This window comes from Diadema setosum, chromosome 1 (assembly GCF_964275005.1).
Source record: "Diadema setosum chromosome 1, eeDiaSeto1, whole genome shotgun sequence".
Lineage (NCBI taxonomy): Eukaryota > Metazoa > Echinodermata > Echinoidea > Diadematoida > Diadematidae > Diadema > Diadema setosum.
In genome coordinates, this window is record NC_092685.1 from 40,489,946 (window position 1) to 40,509,993 (window position 20,048).

A 20,048-nucleotide genomic window follows, 5' to 3' on the forward strand; every position below is an offset into this window, starting at 1 on the left:
CATCTTTGAAATTAGTTTAACATGAGTTAGAGTAAAGGCGGAATATTCTTAGGTAATTATTTTTATGCCTATATTAAACCATTTCATTTAGCTTTTGTGGTTTCTTATACTATAAATAATCACATTGACAATTATACCTCTATAGTGAAACATCGATTTTGACATGTATTTACATAACAGTATAAATATCCAGCGCTAATCAGATTTTCATGTCTAAATCTGTCTTGCATATTTTGGTGTCTTTACTGTTTTGGGTTCTTTTTTCACAAGAGTGGGAAGGAAAAAAAAAACAATCAAAGTTTTACCACAAATTCTCTCGCGGTCTCTCACAAAACAGAATTGATCTCTCTGTATCATACCTCAGCAAAAATTCTTCTGGCCCCTTGTGCCCCGTTGACAGAAGTCCCACGCCTTTATTTTCGCTGATGGGCTTAAGCGAAAAGTGGCGAATGGATCTCAGTGGAGCGAGTCAACTTTTCTCGCCTTGTAATTTTCCCCGTCAATCATCCAAATATTTGACCTCCTTTTGTAAAGCAGCAGCTGATACAAGTTGCTTTACATTCTCTCCCTCCCGATGAGAGAGGGGTGGCTGGAAAAAAAGAACAAGAAAAAACGTGACAAATTGGGGACAAATTCGAAGAGCTAAATAAAATTTTAAAAGAGTGTTGCACCTGACATTTGATATCGATTCGTCGGTTGCAAAGTTCACCTGTCGAGCTCAGAATGAAAGTCGTGTGCAAACGCTTCAAAGCACATAATAAAGTGGAGTTAACTGTTAACTGTTAAGCTAGCAAGAACAATACGTGTGAAATAAAAGCACACATTTTAGTTTTATCTTCAGAATGTTATTCAACCTTTTTACATATAGAATTATGTCGAGAACCTGAAATGCTGGTTATGATGATGATGATGATGATGATGATGAAAATAATAATAATTAAGTGATAACAACACTAATAATAAACAAAAGTAATAGTTTTATTAGTAGTACATTATTCCTGGTATCATTAGAATTATCATCATATGATAATAATTATCATTGTCATGCAAAGACGGCATTAGACCTAAATAAAATTATATTATGATTATAAGATGTTGTGTCTGAAATTTGCGGTCTTTCTTTACTTTTTTCCCTGAAAAGATTACCAGTCCATTTCTATTCGTCGCCCGCGTTCGTGGTGTTAGTGACTCGATGAATGTTTTGGATACCTAATCACATACATGCAATGCATAAATCAAAACAAATGCCCACTTCCAAATAAAAACAACAACAAGCATTGGACAGAGTTGCATGAAAAAGATATTTGGCTTTCTTTGAAAACACATCTTTTTTCCTTTTCCTTTCTTCAATTAAAAAAAAAAATATGGTTTTATTAAAGGTCCCCTTACAGTCCTCTCAGAATCCCTTTCCAGCTATTTCCCTGCTCGTTAAACTGTCTTCGTGTGACACTTTGAGACAAGATGATTTTTAAAGTTCGCATAATCCAAGCTAATTCAAGATAGATGAGCAGGAAACATTAGTTCGACATAGTGAAAGTAGAAGGTCAAACTGTTGTCTCCATGGAGACGGGGGAGGGGAGGAGGGATGTCAGAACAGCCGCGTCGAGCTGCGCGATGTATCCACTGGGGTGATACACGATACGACACCCAGGATAAGACAAATGTTATCCCCCGCATCTCAATCCCATCGCTCCGTAAAGGACGGGGGTGTGATGTAAACGCGGATCCGAGACCTCAGTCATCGGGATGCTCTCACCGGACAGAAGTACACGACCCCGTGACCTTATTTCGCCCGTCATTGGAGTACTACGGCCCGTAACGTCGAGGTCAAGTTCCATCTCTCCGTCTATATATTACTTCTATAAACCGATCGAATCAGAGAGAATAGCTCATAATCTGCCCCTACAATGTTGGTGTCGATGCAAAGCACTGCAACGGGTAAAAGGAGGGGTGGAAGAAGGGGTAACAGATAGATCGCGCCTCAGTCTTTGACACTTCTGGTACGTGATGGCTCTTGCAATTTCCACTCTGGCTATGCTATAAAGATAAAAAAAAAAACACAACAGAAAAATGTCGCATGTGTGTTTGTGGTGGTGGTGGTGGGGGATATTGCACGTTAGAAACTAACTCTTTTGTTGTATACTCATTATCGATATCTTCACGACATCTTGAGTCTCTGGAATAGAATAGAATAGAATAGAATAGAATAGAATAGAATAGAATAGAATAGAATAGAATAGAATAGAATAGAATAGAATACAATACAATACAATACAATACAATACAATACAATACAATACAATAGAACACAATACAATACAATACAAAACTTTATCTGCAACACAATAACAAACAATATGATTCAAAACAATTTGATATCAAAGTGTAAAATCTTCTTTAATCAAGCATGGTTAAACCACGACAGGAACAGAACGCGTGCTATATATTTTTTCCATCCATCGTACTTCCAAAATGAAAGTTTGCAAATTTAGTGACCATACTGAGACTGTTTAAAAGAGAAAATTAGCAGATCATCTGTCTTTATCGAATTAGTGTCGAACAAGAGTTGTAAGGGAATGCAGCAAATAGGGAGGGGGTCGGGCGGAAACAGAACCTATTTACCGATATGATACGTCCGACATCATGGAAGCTCTATTACGGATGCCTGGAGTACGAGTGGAGTGACGCGTAATGTCGTGTTCATTACAGGAAGCAATGCTGAGAATGGCCTGTGTAGAGCTGTGTTATAGTGAGAAGAGCAATCAGATGGTCGATTCTCTTGGGAGGTACGTTTAAAGGAATATGTTTCGACGGACAGAGCCAAGGAGGGGTCTACATGAAGAGGGGGTGAGAAATGAAAACTTGGTCTTATCATGCTGTATTTTCATCCCCAAATCATGGTTAGTCATACAGATTGATGATGAAGTTTGCGACGGATGGATAACTTGTAGGTTGTTGTGACAAAACAAATTTCTTTTATATCTTTTGTGGACTCTATCATGAAAAGATTGTTTCTATGGATGCGACTAAGAGAATGATAATTCCTTGTATCAAATCAATATGTTGTATAAGTTTCATTCATTTGACATAGCAGTCAAGTGAATAAAACCAGTCCCATCTTTTTTATTTTTCATTTTCTGGCGTCCAGGCTGCGCCATTCATGATAGCTCGCTGATTATAATGCATCAATGTCCAACCACAGCGAGTTTCCATAGATTATTGTGATTTGCTTTCAACTTTCTTTTGATGTAGCTTTTCTTTGTTGGGAGGGGTCTCTTTTTTTTTGGCGGGGGAGGCTACTTTTATAACAAAATGACGATGCAAAAATATACTACCGTCACCTATGGAATCCCCTTAAAATACCTCGTAGATTTTTCTGAGTGATACTGCGAGGTGATACATTGCTCTGAGTTGAAATGTGACGGCAATAGGTACATCAGGTCAAATACATAACAGTTCGCAAGAATATATACAACCGTAGTATACACGCAGAGAGAATATAAGAGAACGAAAAAAAAAGCCCCGGTGACATCACACATCGTGTCCCTCAGCGGCGGAAAGCCGAAGGTATCGGCGAGAGGTTACATCGGTGGATAAGTTGTAATGCAGTTCGTGATGAAGGGTGTCCACATTTATCATCTTGATGGGGATCAGAGATCTTTCTCTTCTTTCTCTTTTGTATCTGTCTCTTTTCTCTCTTCCCCTCCGATAGAAAGAACGTGATTTTCTCGGATCGTGGGTGTTCTTGACCCAGTTTTTTATGAGGATCGGGAGTGATTTTCGCTCGGTTTCGAGAGCTCATTTTTTGTCGGCGGATGTTTTTTCTAACACATGATACCGTGGGTATATCCCGGTCTCCCTATCTGCTAGTATATTCTCGCCTCATGAGTTATCCTGGAGTCATCCAGGGGATATGTTTGGAAAGTTCCCCTGCACTCTATACCTCGTCCATCTTCTACTCTGCACGTCCGTCACCATTATTTCGTCAGTCGTATAGTATCTATCCATCTCTCTGTGTATAGCTCATACACATACGCTCAATACAGTGTTTTCCTACATATATTATGTCTCCCTGTGCTATTCCCTATTTCATTCATTCGAAATATCACCCATTTCATCTGTATACATATAGCTTCTCATGAGTATCCTCTGTGTCCAAAGCCAAGGTTTGTGCGATCTCCTGCAGTATTGAAACGATCGATATACTATTAAACTGTTTCAAGGAAACTATATGTGTTATATCTTTTTGTCTTTACTTTGACAGATTTTTTTCCTGAAAATTGAAAAATGATACATTGCACATAATACGGACAGACAGGGCCAGAAAGATTATTATATATTATATTATATTACATTATATATCATATTATATTATATTATATTATATTATATTATATTATATTATATTATATTATATTATATTATATTATATTATATTATATTATATTATATTATATTATATCATATTATATTATATTATATTATATTATATTATATTATATTATATCATATTATATTATATTATATTATATTATATTATATTACATTATATTATATTATATTATATCATATTATATTATATTATATTATACTATATCATGTTATAGTATATCACATTATATTACATTACATTAGATAGTTGAGAAAAGTTTGCAATCAAAGGTCCATCAAGCGATGGGAGAGGAAAGAGACTAAACTAGGAGAGGGTTAGAAGGAAAGTGCGTATAGTTAGAACCTAACCTTGAAAAGATTCTATGAGATTTGTGCATTTTTATTCGTTTATGATTCAGGCACCTTTTGTTACTTTTAAAGGAAGCACCCGTAGAAGAAAGTATACAGCATGATTTCACCTTTTAGATTACTTATATTATTCATTTGTGTTAACTTTGCTAACTAATGATCGTTACGTGTTGTACTTTGTTGATATTTGGAATCAATATAATTACCAAGTCCAAGAACATTTTTTTTTTCGAAGGAAACACTGACTAACTGTTCATTGTTGAGTGTGTGTGATGAAAATTCACTGACAAAAATATCCTTGTAAACTTTTGCAAGTCAATTTTCAAACAGAAGAAAAATCTATAAAACTCATCAATGTGGTGTGAAGTGCACGCAACCTCACAAATGCTCACGAAAATATCAGAACCGACATACTTCTAGAAACCTGTTCTATTTTTTTTCACCTTTGTCTAAGTAAGTGAACTCGGAAGTGACAGACTGACATTACGAAACAACACATCGGAGGACGTGAATCAACTATTCCATAACTTTTTTGTTTTGTTTTGTTTTGTTTTTACAGAATGCAAGTCGTTAATCATTCCGTCAATGAACAATGAATGAATGAAATGAATGAATGAAAAAAAAATGAATGAAAATAAATCAAGAAGATGAATAAATGAAGAGGTTATTGAAGATTCAAAAACGATTTTAGGAGCATAAAGTGTATTATGCAGCCTTTGTGTCACCATTGGAGAAGAACAAAGACATTACATTGAGATATCTTCGTTTTTCCAAGTCATAGCTCTGCCCCCTCCCCCCGGCCCCCCCCCCCCAAAAAAAAAAAAAAAAAAAGCTACCAGACACATAACATGTAGTCATTTCCCTGTCTTTCCTGGAATTCTTTTGGGTGCAATAACCTCTGGCCTGTCATGATCGAAAAAGACTCACCAGGTAAGCTCCATAATCCACGGCAAAATCTGCCAGCATTCTATAACCTTTTTATGCCAGGCAGGTGAGAAAATTGTGTGCCCTCTCCACCAGGCGTATCTAGCCTGCGTTCCAGTCTGAAGTAGTTTTTCTTTAACTGAAAGACAACCAGAAACATTGATTGTGATCACGTTCACTGTTATTAGGCCCTACAAACTCAGCATATACATTAATACGCCAGATCAGAATTCTGGGCGGAAGTTAAGACTAAAAATCATCGGCAGTTACATTAATTTGTTCGATAAGAACACGGATTAGGCATTCTTTTGAAAGATGCATGCACTTGCCAAAAATACAATAGTGATCGGTCGGTGTTTCATTACCTTACAGGTAATTGTTTATCATTCCCTAGCTGCGAATGTGAATCTTAATCGCATCTTATCTAAATAATAGGACTTGGCATTTCGACAATTAACCCTCAACATATCGACGTTTTCAGAAGACATAATTATTATTGTCTTGATAAAGGCTATAAAGTTGACCCGCACATGTGCAGTCCATATTTTGGCTAAAGCAAACTTCCTGCCGATGAAGAAAGCGATGAAATTTTTGATCTGTTGTTGACATCAGTGTAAAACCAGCAGATTACTCTGTCCGTAGACAGCTTGTGAGATGAGATGGTGATTCAGAAAACAGAAAGGCTATTGACAGGAAGATATAAAAAGAAAAGAAAACAAGATTTTTGCAGTCTTTCCTCCATTATACAACTTTGGGTACTCAATTCAGAACTAACTCGATCATCATAAATGACTCCGCTATCCATCTCGTCACCATGGATACCAGAATTACAAGGACGATTACATCATCCTCATCATGTTTGAAATTACACGCCACGGTGCTCATTAACCATTATGATGTCATTACTATATATCTTATGAATAAGCTCAGCATCAATGCTCTGATCAAATCACTGCCACATTAATGAAACCCAATTCATATTTTTCTTCTCCTTCCCTTCTCATCCTCCTGGTCATCTTCTCCTCCTCCTCCTCCTCCTCCATCATCTTTTTTTTTTTATTCCCCTTTCCTTTTCTTCTTCTTTTATTATTTGAGTATATCTTTCCCCTCCTCCTCCTTTTCTTTTTCTTCTCCTTCTTCTTCTTTCCTTCGCCTCCTCTTGATCCTTCGCATGTTTTTGTTTCTCGGCGACCAATACCGCTTCCATCCACGTCCTGATTGCCGGAAACAGTTTAGGGGGCAGTATCACATCTATCATTGTTTTTCACATTCTCCTTTTCATGATCATCCTGTGTGCCTATTGGGAGCAGTGATTTAAAAAAAAAAAAATGTTCAAGATATCACATTTGATGCATATTATGTGTAGGTCAGTTGTATCAAAAAACATCCTACCACAAAAATCCATTCATACTATAAAAAAATCGTAATAAAGACTAAATATAGGGAGATAAGACTATTTTTCTCAATAAACCATAATTACATAAACGGTTTATTCTCAAAACAGTTTCATTACGACTAGTATTCACATTTGTGTATTTGATAATGCTCAACATCGATTATAGTGATTAACATTTTTTTTACATTGGTTGTTTCTCTCCCTAACTCACAGTTTGGAGCTATTTTAAAGTAGTAAAGATGGGTTTTTGTTTCATCTGCAAATGGTAAATATTACCTTTAAAGACCAGATAGCATAGGGATTCATTGGTGGCCGATTCATACTACTGCCTATCGGGATACATTCGACAACCATAAATAGCAACGATCAGCAAAGCGTATGCTCATCGGTAATGGTCGACTCTAGTCGAGATTCTTCGGCTGTGTGTGTACTTACACAGAGATCAGTGATAAAGCTATACACAATTCGTTACGGAGATTCTCGAAGATATCCGAGGTGGGCCAGCTTTCCAACTTCATGGTATCCACACGCTACCGGATCATTAAGTACAATTCAACACCATGGTCATGATTGTCGGCTTTGTAGATTAAAAAAAAAAAAACCAGACATTAACAGAATAGTAGAAATTTCAGTAATATCAGACACAAAATAAACAGAAGTGATGACATTCTTTTTTTTTCAGATAAACAGTGATAACTATGATAACAACCACTTACACAAATTGTAGGATTTGATGATGTCATCTCCGCACTTGACTAGTCTCCTGAGCATAAAGCCTTTCTAAATTTCCTTTTTCACATGAAGCAAACCATGAAAAACATTGAGAGGTCTATGTTCTTTTCGAAAAATGAAATAAAAATGTGAATTGAATTGAATTGACTCGAAACTTGTATCCTTCTCATCCATCTATGTTGTGTTGTGGTAACCTGGATTTTAAAGGGGCAAAAATGTTGTAGGTGCTGAAGTTCAATGCCATTTAAATAATGTATTATGAGGACATCATTGCCTCAGGCAATAGTAGAATTCGATGTGAAACTTTGACATCCCACGACATTCTTATTTCAGGTCCAATTAAAATTCTGCCATTGCGACCAATTCACAATTACAATTGTATATATTTTTCGACAGCGAGTCAAACTTTAGAAAACCTTAACTCTCTTGTCTTATGATAAGCTCGATTTTGTGAAACCGCTACTTCTACTCCACCTATCGAAGCCAATTTTAACATGGTGTGGAATGGTACTTTAAAAAGATGCAGGGACTGCCACGTTGGTTACGTGATGACTGGATGACGAAGATTGATCGTCTTGCTCCAGGTCAGTTTGCAACTGGCAATCTCTTTCAACTCGAGACGTCGGCATTACGCTCTAATGGCATCACTGGAACGCTTGAGGGCGCTATTGCATTTTGATTCCTCTGAGCAAGCGGTGAAAAGCACGGGCACTCAATGTTATTTTTGGCGTATGAGTTGATAGATCATCATCATACATAACATACCTTGGGGGAAATCGAAAGTAACTGAAATTAGGAACGGGGAGCATTTGCTCGGTTTTGCCACTCATCTTATGCCTGACGAATTTCACAAAACGAATACTTATGATGTAAACTGTACATTCTGTTGCATTTGCGTGATGTTTCATCCATGTACCTGAAATGGTCATTATTCATCAATTTATTTCTTTACTAAATTTCAATTTTTTAACGAATACATCATGTACCAATTTTATTCACTGGAGTTATTCAGGTATTAATTAACGTTTGTGTCAGTTTTTGTTTTTTTATCATTCAAATTTCCCCTGCCCCCGCCCCCCCCCCCCCTAGTTTCACCCCTCCCCATTTCCCAGCAGCTTGTGAAGGTATTCCCATGTGTGCGCCTACGCCCCTGTCTTGGGAATAAATTACACCGAAGATTAGTAACTCTTAAATGAAAGGACAAGCAGGCGTTCGGCTGATCTTTGCTGCTGATGGGACACGGGATGGGACAGACAGAGATGCGGATGCCACGGGCTGCATGGCAGATTCGTTTCGTCTTGTTTTCGTGGGCCTCTGCATTCCAAACATTTATCAAATGACTTAATGAGCGATCCAATTTAACACTCGTGTTTAGATGTTATCGAATTATATCGAGCCGCTCAGCCCCGGCCAACAGTATTGGTTGGAAGTGCAGGTGCGGGTGCACGCCCGCCCGCCCGCGCGTGCTCGGCGTGGGCAGCCTTCACTGTTTATGTGATATGGCGAGCTATCATTAGTACTGCTCATAAATCTTTTTTTTTTTTTCCTTCTCCATCCCACCCCCCTATCTTCCTTCCTCTTTTTGATTCTTCTTCTTTTTCCTCTCCCTTTTCCTTTCCTTTTTTTCTTCTTCTTCATCATCATCATCATCATCATCATCATCATAATCATCATCTTCTTAATTCTTTTTTTTTCCTCTTATACATACTTATTACTTCCACTTCTACTTTGATTTTTATTTTATTTTCTATAGTCCTTCATCCTCATCCTCCTCCTCCTCCCTCTCCTCCTCTTCGTCCTCATCTCCTTGAGATTAAAATAACAAAATACCCTTCAAAACAAAGGCCATCATTCATCTTGTTGATAGACTGCTCTACTTGGAGACTCCGTATTAAGAAATGCACACGTTAGGAGTGAAAGGTGTAAGTGTAAACAACGCATTATGCACACAAAGACAGTATAATGTTACGACAATTTGAGAATACGAGATCAGGACTGGTTTTATTATACCCTGCAATATCAAATACGGTCAGGATATCCCTTCTCTGGATAAATCAATCAGAGATTATGATTTGATTGTGATGGGTATTAATGCAAAGTATCATGACACAAAAGTAGTACACATAGTAAACTGATATGACAGGTTAAAGGCATAGTTTACCATTTGCAGATGAAACAAAAACCCAGCATTAGTGCTTTAAACTACTACAAGTAGTTCTAAAATGCGAGTTAAGACTAGAAACAACCACTAAAAAAAAAACTGAATCCGTATAATCGATGTTAAGTATTGTTAAATACACAAAATGTGAGCAATAGTTATAATAAGAATACTTCCAGATTAAAACGTCTGCAGTTACGGTTTATTGAGAAAAATATTGATATCTCCATATATTTTAGGCTTTATTGCAAAAAAAAAAAATTATATGGTAGGTCGTTTTGTGATACAACAGACCTACACATATGCATCAAATGTGATATCTTGAACATTTTTAAAATCACTGCTCCCAAAGATAAACCTTTAAGTAGAAATGTATACAATTATGATAGCATGATCAATGAGTTAGCATTTGAGGAGGATATCATTTCGACGCAGTCGCCAGTATCAAGGTTAACATTCATCACAAAGGCTGCCGGAGACTCACAAAATATTTTTTTAGATAAAAAGTCTTATTAAATTTGCAGTTCTGACTGAGTTGTTTGATATTATGTAGAGCACGAGATATTGCATAATCATACGCTGGGAGCGTGCAGGCCGTACATCACGATCACCTTCATGATCACATTATTATGATAACTACGATGATGAAAGCTGTGATTGGGACATTGATGATGATGATGATGACGATGATGACGATGATGACGATGATGATGATGATGATGATGATGATGATGAATGTAATACTGTGGTAATGATGTGTGAATAGATGACGATCAGAAAATTATTACTCTAGATTTTGACAGATTCATCGATTTAGCATCAAGTGTAAAAGCATGCATGAACGTTTTTAAACAAAACTTACACAGTGCGAATTATGCCAAACTGGGATTCAGCTGTTGTCAGTGCTTGATACCGTGAGATACGTGACCTTAATGATAGATATTTGTATTGCTTGTGTAAGTACTCTTATGTATTCACCTATAGTGGAGCCCGCAGTGATAGTTATTAATAATTCATATGTGTATCTGTCTCTTTCTATATATCGCACTTTCTTATGTTTCCCCTACGTCATACCACCACAGCGTGAGCAATGACGCAATACAGGAGACTTAATTGCATTAGTGTGGACAGAAAAATAATCTAATAATGTATACTAATTAGGGGCAAGTTTGCGGTTCACTTCTGTTTCTTTTCTCCCTGTGTGACGTACGAGCCACAAGCTTCACACGACATGAGTCCAACCCCGCGCAAGAAAGACGCGCGGCGGCGCGGCGCACACACGAATGATGTGGATACCGTTTTCTCCACATGCTGCCGTATCTCTCATTGTTAAACCTAATGAGGCCTGAAGACTTGAATATTGTGTGGGTGATTGTCGGCTGCTAGAACAGCTACCGCCAACGAGTTGTGGGCTCTTTTATTGATACTTTTTTTTCCTTTTTAGTTTGTGTATTCGTGTCGTTGCTACTTAAGTTTATTTTGACGTCACTGCAATTTTATTGATTTGATTCTTATACAATCAAAGAGAAGGACATGTGAGAGAGTCATTATCGAGGAATTATACGCTTTACATAAAACAGTAAGCAACAATAACAACAATATATTCATGCAAAAAAAAAAATATATATATATATATATATGCTTTCTATGTTCAGGTATATATTTTGAAATGAAGTCCCCGTAAATATGATTTTTTTTTTTTCTTGATGGAGGGTGAGGGTGAAACGGCGAAACTTGACTGAACATCGCGAGGCATCTCCAAACAGACAAGTTTGGACATGTCTCGTCTTGTCTTGTCTTAGTTTTACCTGTTGGGGAATTGATATAAACGAGGTAGGAATTTGAAACAAAAGACATGAATGTTGGTGACATGCAATAGATTGATCATAGATTATAGTAATGGTGTATTAATGTTGAACTTTTTGATAATGCCACTGGAGTGGGGTGTTGCATGATCTGAAATTAGATCTGAATGAATGAATGAATGAATGAATAGATCAATAAATAAATGAAAGAAATAGATAAATGACTCAATGAAATAATCAATAAACCAATAAATAATGTGGAATATCAATACCGGACAGTGAAGTTACATGGCAGTTTACTCTTTTTTTTTTTTTCATTTATTTATTCATTATCTTCAGGAATTAGTTGACAGTAACACATGGGCCTTTTTTTTTAGAGTAAAGATGATGAAGAGTGAATGGTAAAACGCCCGTAGGGTTTGCCCCAGTTCAGTTCATGTCCATTTACAATATTGCCTATTAGCCGTACGACAGGTTGAACCAATTTGTTTCATATGTCCTTCAGACACCAAAATGAATTCTAGAAATAAAATATTTACCTAAAATAAATGACACTGTGATATTCGTGAGGAGAACCTAAAAAGACTCATGCTCCTTTTTCAATGAAAATTTGCATATGACGTATCGTCCATGGACGAGGCCCGAGCGATAGTATCTTTTAATATAGTATCGTCGACTTCGATCGATCACAGCAGAATGGAATCCCGGCAATATCATCCTTGCCGTTTAATTATGATTTATCGGCTCGGGTGCCGTCCACTGTGCACGCGGCGTAGACCGCATACCACGGCGATGAGTAGTGACGTGCCGATCGCAACGACTGTCGAGAGATAACGGTACCTTCGTTGCGATCGGCACGTCACTACTCATCGCCGTGGTATGCGGTCTACGCCGCGTGCACAGTGGACGGCACCCGAGCTATGGCGCGCCAGAGGGGAATCAAATATTTATGTTCGACACCAACTAAAAAACCATTTCATCAATTTAAATTTCATTCCACAAAAATATGTTCGATAAAATATATATTTCATAAAATATATATTCAAACAAAATATATATTTGAAAAGAAAATATGAAGGTTTGACCGAAATATATTCGACAAAATATATATTTGACAAAAATATATATGTTTCACCAAAAATATATTTCACAAAAATATATTTGATCAAAAATATATTTGACACAAACTATGTTTGACCCAAAATATATTTGACAAAAAATATATTTGACCAAAAATCATATTTCACCAAAATATATTCGACAAAAAAATATATATATTTCACCAAAAATATATTAGACCCAAGATATATTTGACATGGCGTTCTATACTTACGACAAGAAATCATTCGATGAACAAAAAACCATTCGATGAACAAAAAATCATTCCATGAAAATAAAAAGTCATTCGATGACAATACAGCGCAGCGCAAGCTTACGCTGCACGTGTCGTTGCGTGTACACTGTGGTATACACCATCAATTTGCAAATTGCTTGCGCATGCACATCCGCGCGCGCTTGCTAGCCCGTATACCGCGCGGTGAGAGCTAGACGCTCGCGTGGTACGCGCGCTATTATACAAAGCATATTTAGCGATTTCGATGTCTGTCTCTTCTGAAAGTGGGAGTAGGAACGATCTCGATGGCGTTATGCAAGAGATTCAGCTCCGCCATTGCCAGTGAGATGACGAGCGCGAGATCGATCGGGATCAGGTCGCCCGGTCGTGGATATACTTGGAGACTAAGTTAGCACGAGCAGAGCAACATCAGCGGTAACCGCAGCAGCGACCCCAACACGTTACTGGTACAGCGCCCGGCCGCCCCGGGCGGGGGTTACATCAGCGGCAGCGTTTACGAATAGCCCGACCAGACGGAGGTACGCTGTGCGAATATCCTACGTACAGCGACTGGGCTGTGTATAGTTACGGCAGCGCCTGCCATGACGATCCGGTCTCCAACCCAAACATCAAGCAGGCCAAGGGCAAGACCACAGCCTGAGGCTGTTAATAGGCTCAGGCTCAACCACCGGCACCGCACCGGCACTACGGATACGGGCTCAGCCTCAGCAACCCTAACCCCGTCGCGGGGCGCTGTAACACAGTAACAGCCCTTTACGGTACGTATTTGTCCGTATGGGGTCGCTGCTGCGGTTACAGCAACCCCAGGTTGGTAAACTGTCGTAGACCGATGAGATCTGTATCTGTATGGTTTAGTCAGCAAAATGTCCAGGAAGACATATCCACGCTAACTTGTAGAGGAGCACTACGTGTGGACAGAGCGCGACCATTGAAATTTGTCTGAGATCTGTCTCTTCTCGTTGCCGTCGGTCATGGGCTTCTTAGAGACAGATTCCGGCGGTAGTAAAATGGTAAATTTAATGCAGTATTGGCAGTAGGCCTAAGCCAATATCGTATCTAAGAGGCAAGAAGATATACCTCAAATTTCACTCTACCAAATTCCACCAAAATTTCAGGGATTCCTTAGTATCTCATTTCCAGTCACTCACATAAATTTGAATTAAATGAGACATGGGGAAGCATTGAATTCAACGTTGACTTAGTTGTGGTTGTTTCTGCTCGCGCTCACAGCTTACGCTGTCTAATGATAACGTTTACACATTACGGTGGCTTTTAAATAAGGGGGACCATCATAGACATCATAAAAAACAGGGTTATATGCCTTCTAACCTGGAGTAATATGTGTAACTCATCATGAAATATAGATTGCTAGTTGTTCTCCCCCCCCCCCCCATGAGACTAACAATTAGAGTTACTGTCACACAGGTCAGTATCATTACGACAGCGCGTTGCTGACTGCAGTTATTCACGCGATCACGATTACTCTCCACAGGCATTCATTGTCGGCAGGTAGTTCGCCGTACAGGAGGAAAAGAATATGAAGTTTCCGTGACAACCTGAGGACATACGTTGATGCAGCAGGAAGAGATGATGGATGTGTGAGGTAAGACATCGTGTCCTCATTGCTAGATTCCCACTGGTGTGATATTTTGAATGGAAAGTGCTTCAGTAATATTATACTAATCACAGAGTGAGGAAAATTGACTTTATTTCTTTTTTTTTTCTTCTATGAATGTGATGTTTCTTATGGAAAGTTATGAGATTGAATAAGCTGAATGAACAATTCTCAGAGGATATAGATATAAACAGCCATCCCTATCTTTCAACAGAGCAGAATTCTGGATGCCTAATCCAGTCAAGTACTAACTTAGTCAAGTACTTGTACTGTTTGAAAATTGTTGTTCAAATTTTACCTCTTTATTGTTATTTATTTGTGTGTGTGTGTGCGTGTGTGTGTGTGTGTGTGTTGAAACTAAAGTTTCAAAGATGAAGTTTAGGAAGTCAAGACTTTATGCCCCATTGTGAATGTTTTTTTTACTTTTGTGATAAACTTGGAATATAGTGATTTGGTGTGTTTTTTCAAAGCTAGTAATATTAGGAATAATAAAGTAGTGATGGTAGTGATCATAATAAAATTTTCATGATGAATTATCACTGTTGTTATTACTTGAATAATGAAAATGATGTTTCTAGTCATGATTATCATCATCATCATCATCATCATTTATCATTGCTTTCCCCCTTGCAGAATTACAATATATATGCCTCTAAATATATTGTAGGCAAACTGTAATAGCAGTACCTAGAGAAACCTGAAACAAGTACTGGTACATCAATATGGTACTAATTGGAAACATTTCAGTTCATCTTTTCAACATCAAGTTTATTATATGTTGATAAAATTATGTTCCAAAAGGTATACAGTATTTACCCAGTAATGTCATGCATTGTATTTCTGTTGTTTCCACTAATACACAATGGCAGCTACAGTGTGAGAATGTTTGAGGCCATGAGGGGACCTGTAACTATGCTGTCTACGAGATCTGGGAAACAGAAGAGGACTGGAAGACGTGGAGTCACTTTGTGTTCATCTCTATTGATCCAGTGATGGTTTTGCCAAGGTTTGACACTGTAGCTCCTTATTATAAAGCATAGATTATTAAGTTCAGAAGAAAATCAAGCAAACAATTCCATACTTCTTCAAATTCATGAAATTCTTCCGTCGAGATGTTTTCATTGCGACTGATTGACAAATTGCCCCACATCGACGTAAATAAGCACTGAATTGATCAGTGTTTTAGTAGTAGCCATGATATTTACGTCGATGTGGGGCAATTTGTCAATCAGTCGCAATGAAAACATCTCGACGGAAGAATTTCATGAATTTGAATAACAAAGCAGTACCCGCTGCATGCTATAAGGATTAGAACCAACACTTGCTGTCGGGCGAAAGCTCGGTGGTCTAGTGGAGATGACGCCTGTCCGGTGATCAGGAGGTCGTAGGTTCGAATCCTGCTCGAGTATGTACGCCCATGATTTTTTATCATGGCTACTACTAAAACACTGATCAATTCAGTGCTTATTTACGTCGATGTGGGGCAATTTGTCAATCAGTCGCAATTCCATACATCATTTGTCAGAATAAATTGTGCAGTATTAAAAGAAAAAAAAAGTGTCTTGTTCAGAATGTGTTCACTGTTATTGTAGTTTGTGCTTATTTGTTTGTTTGGTGGGTCATAGGATTTCTGTACCAGATGTAATTGCTTATGATTTGTGGTATTTTGTAGTACATGTATCATGTTCTTTGTTGATAAGCTTGTCTTGTATTCTTTCAGGAACTTTGCTGGTGCCAAGTCAAAGTCTTTCCGTCGAGAGAATGTGGATCTTTTGGACAAACCAGAGCAGCTGTCTTCAATGGCTATACCAGTTGAGAGTCATGTTACCCCAGTGATAGCTGGAGTCCAATTCCAGAGTGGTTAACCCTGACTTTAACTAGTGGGGAAATTCTGTTTAATCAACATATTGCTTACAGGAGCCATGCTTGTGCTGCGATAACTATTTTATCAGAGGATCCTGATCAGTGTATATCAAAATTTTACGACCCTCATAAAGGTAGTTACATCAATCAGCTAATCTTTGAGGAGTTGTAGATTCAGAAAGAAATGAAGACAGGATACTGTAAAGATTTTTGTTTCAAAAAGTAGATTCTAGAGTATCTATCTTGTGTTGCAATAATCAAAAGTGCACACCCAATTCTTAACAATCTCTATTCTCTACTTACACAAAATGTTGTTCTTACACCCCAATGGAAGTAGTTTTGTGCATACTTTAAAGCAAGAAATATTTGCAGTGTGAAATTTTCTTGAATCACAGCTGACAGCCTTTTTTTTTTCTTTTTTTTTATGCCTCCGCCACGAAGTGGTGCCGGAGGCATCATGTTTTCGGGTTGTCCGTCCGTCCGTCCTTCCGTCCGTAATGAATTTTGTGGACAGCGTAACTAAAAAACGTTTTGAGGTATCCTAATGAAACTTGGCATGTATGTGTATTAGGGGGTGAAGTTGTGCCTATCAACTTTTGGGTGCACATGCTCAAGATCAAAGGTCAAAAGGTCAAGGTCAAATACGTAAAATTTCACTATTTCCAACATATCTATGCAATGCCTTAAGATATTTTCTTAAAACTTGGTGTATACATGTATTACCCAATTAAGATTCTCTGGTGGAAGTTTGGGGTCATGAGGTCAAAGGTCAAAAGGTCAAGTAACAATATTTTTTTGTCCGTAATTTGGAAATTGTTCATGGTATCTTCATGGAACATAGCATATATACATGTACTGACTGACAATGATTATCTAGAGAATTTAGGGTTCATGGGGTCAAAGGTCAGGGGCCAAAGAAAAGGGCAACACTTCAACATTTTACTATTTCCCTCATATTTATGCAATGCCAGCGGGATTATTTTTTTTTTTTACACTTGGTGTATGCATGTATAACCTGATAGAGATTCTCTGGAAACTTTTTCTTTTCTTTTTTTTTTTTGCCTTAAAGGTCAAAAGGTCAAAGATCAAGGGAAAGTGCTGAACTAACTTTTTCCTCCATATCTCAGAAGTGGCTCAAGGTATCATGAAACTTTCTACATATTTATGCATGTTCTGCCTGACAGTGATTATCCTATGAATTTTACCATCAGAGGCCAGATGAAAATGGTAACAATGTACTTTTCAATACAGAAATTGCACTTTTTCTCCATACCTTGAAAAGTACTCAATGCATAAACTTATGAATGGGCAAAGTCAAGTTAAAGTCCTTAAATCCCCAAATGCATGCTCTCCTATTCATCCAATCAAACTTAGGTCAAGGAAGGTGAATATTCAACACATTTGTGACAAACTTGTTATTTTAATATTTTGCCAATTGTGTGAAAATGTAATCACACATTGTCCACATGTACAGTAGACCTATTAGGAGAATCATGCATTATGGCGGAGGCATACCAGTCGCCTTAGCGACATTTCTAGTTCAGCATGCCACTTGAATTCAATGCATACAGTGCATACAGTGTAAACAAGAACTTTTGCATGTACATGTATTTTGATTTTGTGACTCTTTGATCTCACAAAATTTGCAAAATTGGAATACAGTGTACACACGAAAATGTTTGGCTTAAAATCGTTCACTATTTTTGCTTCAATTGAGTTCTGCATGCCAAAAATGAAAGATTGTATACTTCATTCCGTTCAAAATAATTGTATGGTGGAATAATTATTCAAATATAGGCATTAAAGACTCTAATCAGTGTTTTCACGGAAGAATTAAAATGGGTTGATGCTTATTCTCCAATAAACGTTATTCATTCATCCATTTCATTCATTCATCTCATTTATTTTCACTTTCATTATTGGTTGACAAAATCTGTATTAAAAACACAAACAAACAAACAAAAATGCACTGTGTCAAATATGATAATGGAGAAATCATGAGAAGCACAACGTAGTCTTATTGAAAATGACCCCTTAATAACAAATGATGTAAATATGTGTAATCATTTATAATCATTTGTAATTTGATTGAAACGAATATGAATACAAATTGTGATAAGATTATGTATTGATTTCTACTTTGCAAGAAATCAGTTGAAATTTGAATTATTGATGAAAACTTATCCCGTAATGACCAATTTGCATGGACACATTAATGGGTTAAATGCAAAAGTATGAAGTGAAGGATCTATGAAGATAGATTGCAACATATGAGTTTGTTTGTTTGTTTGTTTCTCTGTGTTGGTAGGAGCATAGCTGCCTTGGACCCTGATAGCCCTATCCATCATCATGAGGTTTCCCAACCCACTCAATGCCATGCAGAGCCTTTGGATCAACGTCATCATGGAAGGACCACCTGCTCAAGGGTGAGCCACAATGTGCACACATCAGCAGGTCTGAGAGTATTCTGAAGGGGTAGGGCAATTATGCCGGCAGTGCAGTCATTATTCTGATTCAGTCTAATCAGGCCACTCTGCATAAAGATTCACAATCAATCAATCAGTCAATCAATCAATCAATTAATCAATCAATCAATCAAATTTCTTCAAGCAAATATCTTTGAACCTCATTAAAGCTTTGGTTTCAAAATATTTCATTTTACCTTTTCATCGGCTAAAGCAGCATCTTAGTGAGTACCATTATAATTCTTCAGTCATGGGGGAAATAATTTTGTAAAAGTAAAAATCAATACCTCTCAAATCAGCAGTGTTTCGAAGTCTCATTTGTATGCCACTCTCCTTCTCTTTGTGACCCTTCTTATTGGAAAGTCTGGACGCCAACTATTTCTACTCCACACATTAATGTTGTTTCCAGAAATCCTTTCTGTCTATATGGCTACAGATTTTATTGTTAATTTGGAAGAAAGGACAAATATATGTTCATTCTTTAAAAAAAAGAAAGAAAGAGTGTGTATACATGTATTATCAAAGATGGATAATGAACAAATACTGACATGAAAAAAAAAAAATTGTGCATTCTGTAGTTCACATTACTGTATGATAATGTTTCATTCTCTCCCCACTCCTCTGTCCAGTCTCGGAGTGGAGCCATTGGACAAGGATGTAATAAGGAAGCCTCCTCGTTAGGTTCGTGACCCCATGATCACCAGACCTCTTCTTATTTATGTAGTCATGTCTGCCCTCATCATCGTCGTGGGGATCCTCTGGGTCTTCTGGAGAGAGGTTAGTGCTCCCTTTATTGTCCATGACTGTACACACATTTCTATTAATATTGGTCAAGTTCTTCCTTTACATAATTGTAATATTATGCCCTTGCTACATTGTGCCGAGTGATAACATTAGTGCATTTAGCAAGCTATCTTCTGTCAGATGCTTTGTCGTGCGGATTGTAATATTAGATAATGATGCATGTATTGATTTGATTAGATTTATCCATTGTCT

The 20,048-nt window shown here is 37.5% G+C and overlaps 1 long non-coding RNA gene across 1 annotated transcript; it reads left to right on the forward strand.

The window, feature by feature from the left end:
- Positions 1-17,333: 17,333 nt before the first annotated feature.
- LOC140230505 (uncharacterized) lies at positions 17,334-19,804 on the forward strand. Its single transcript, XR_011901401.1, has 3 exons — positions 17,334-17,726; positions 18,896-19,013; positions 19,682-19,804. It is a non-coding gene; the product is annotated as an uncharacterized lncRNA (long non-coding RNA).
- Positions 19,805-20,048: the final 244 nt, after the last annotated feature.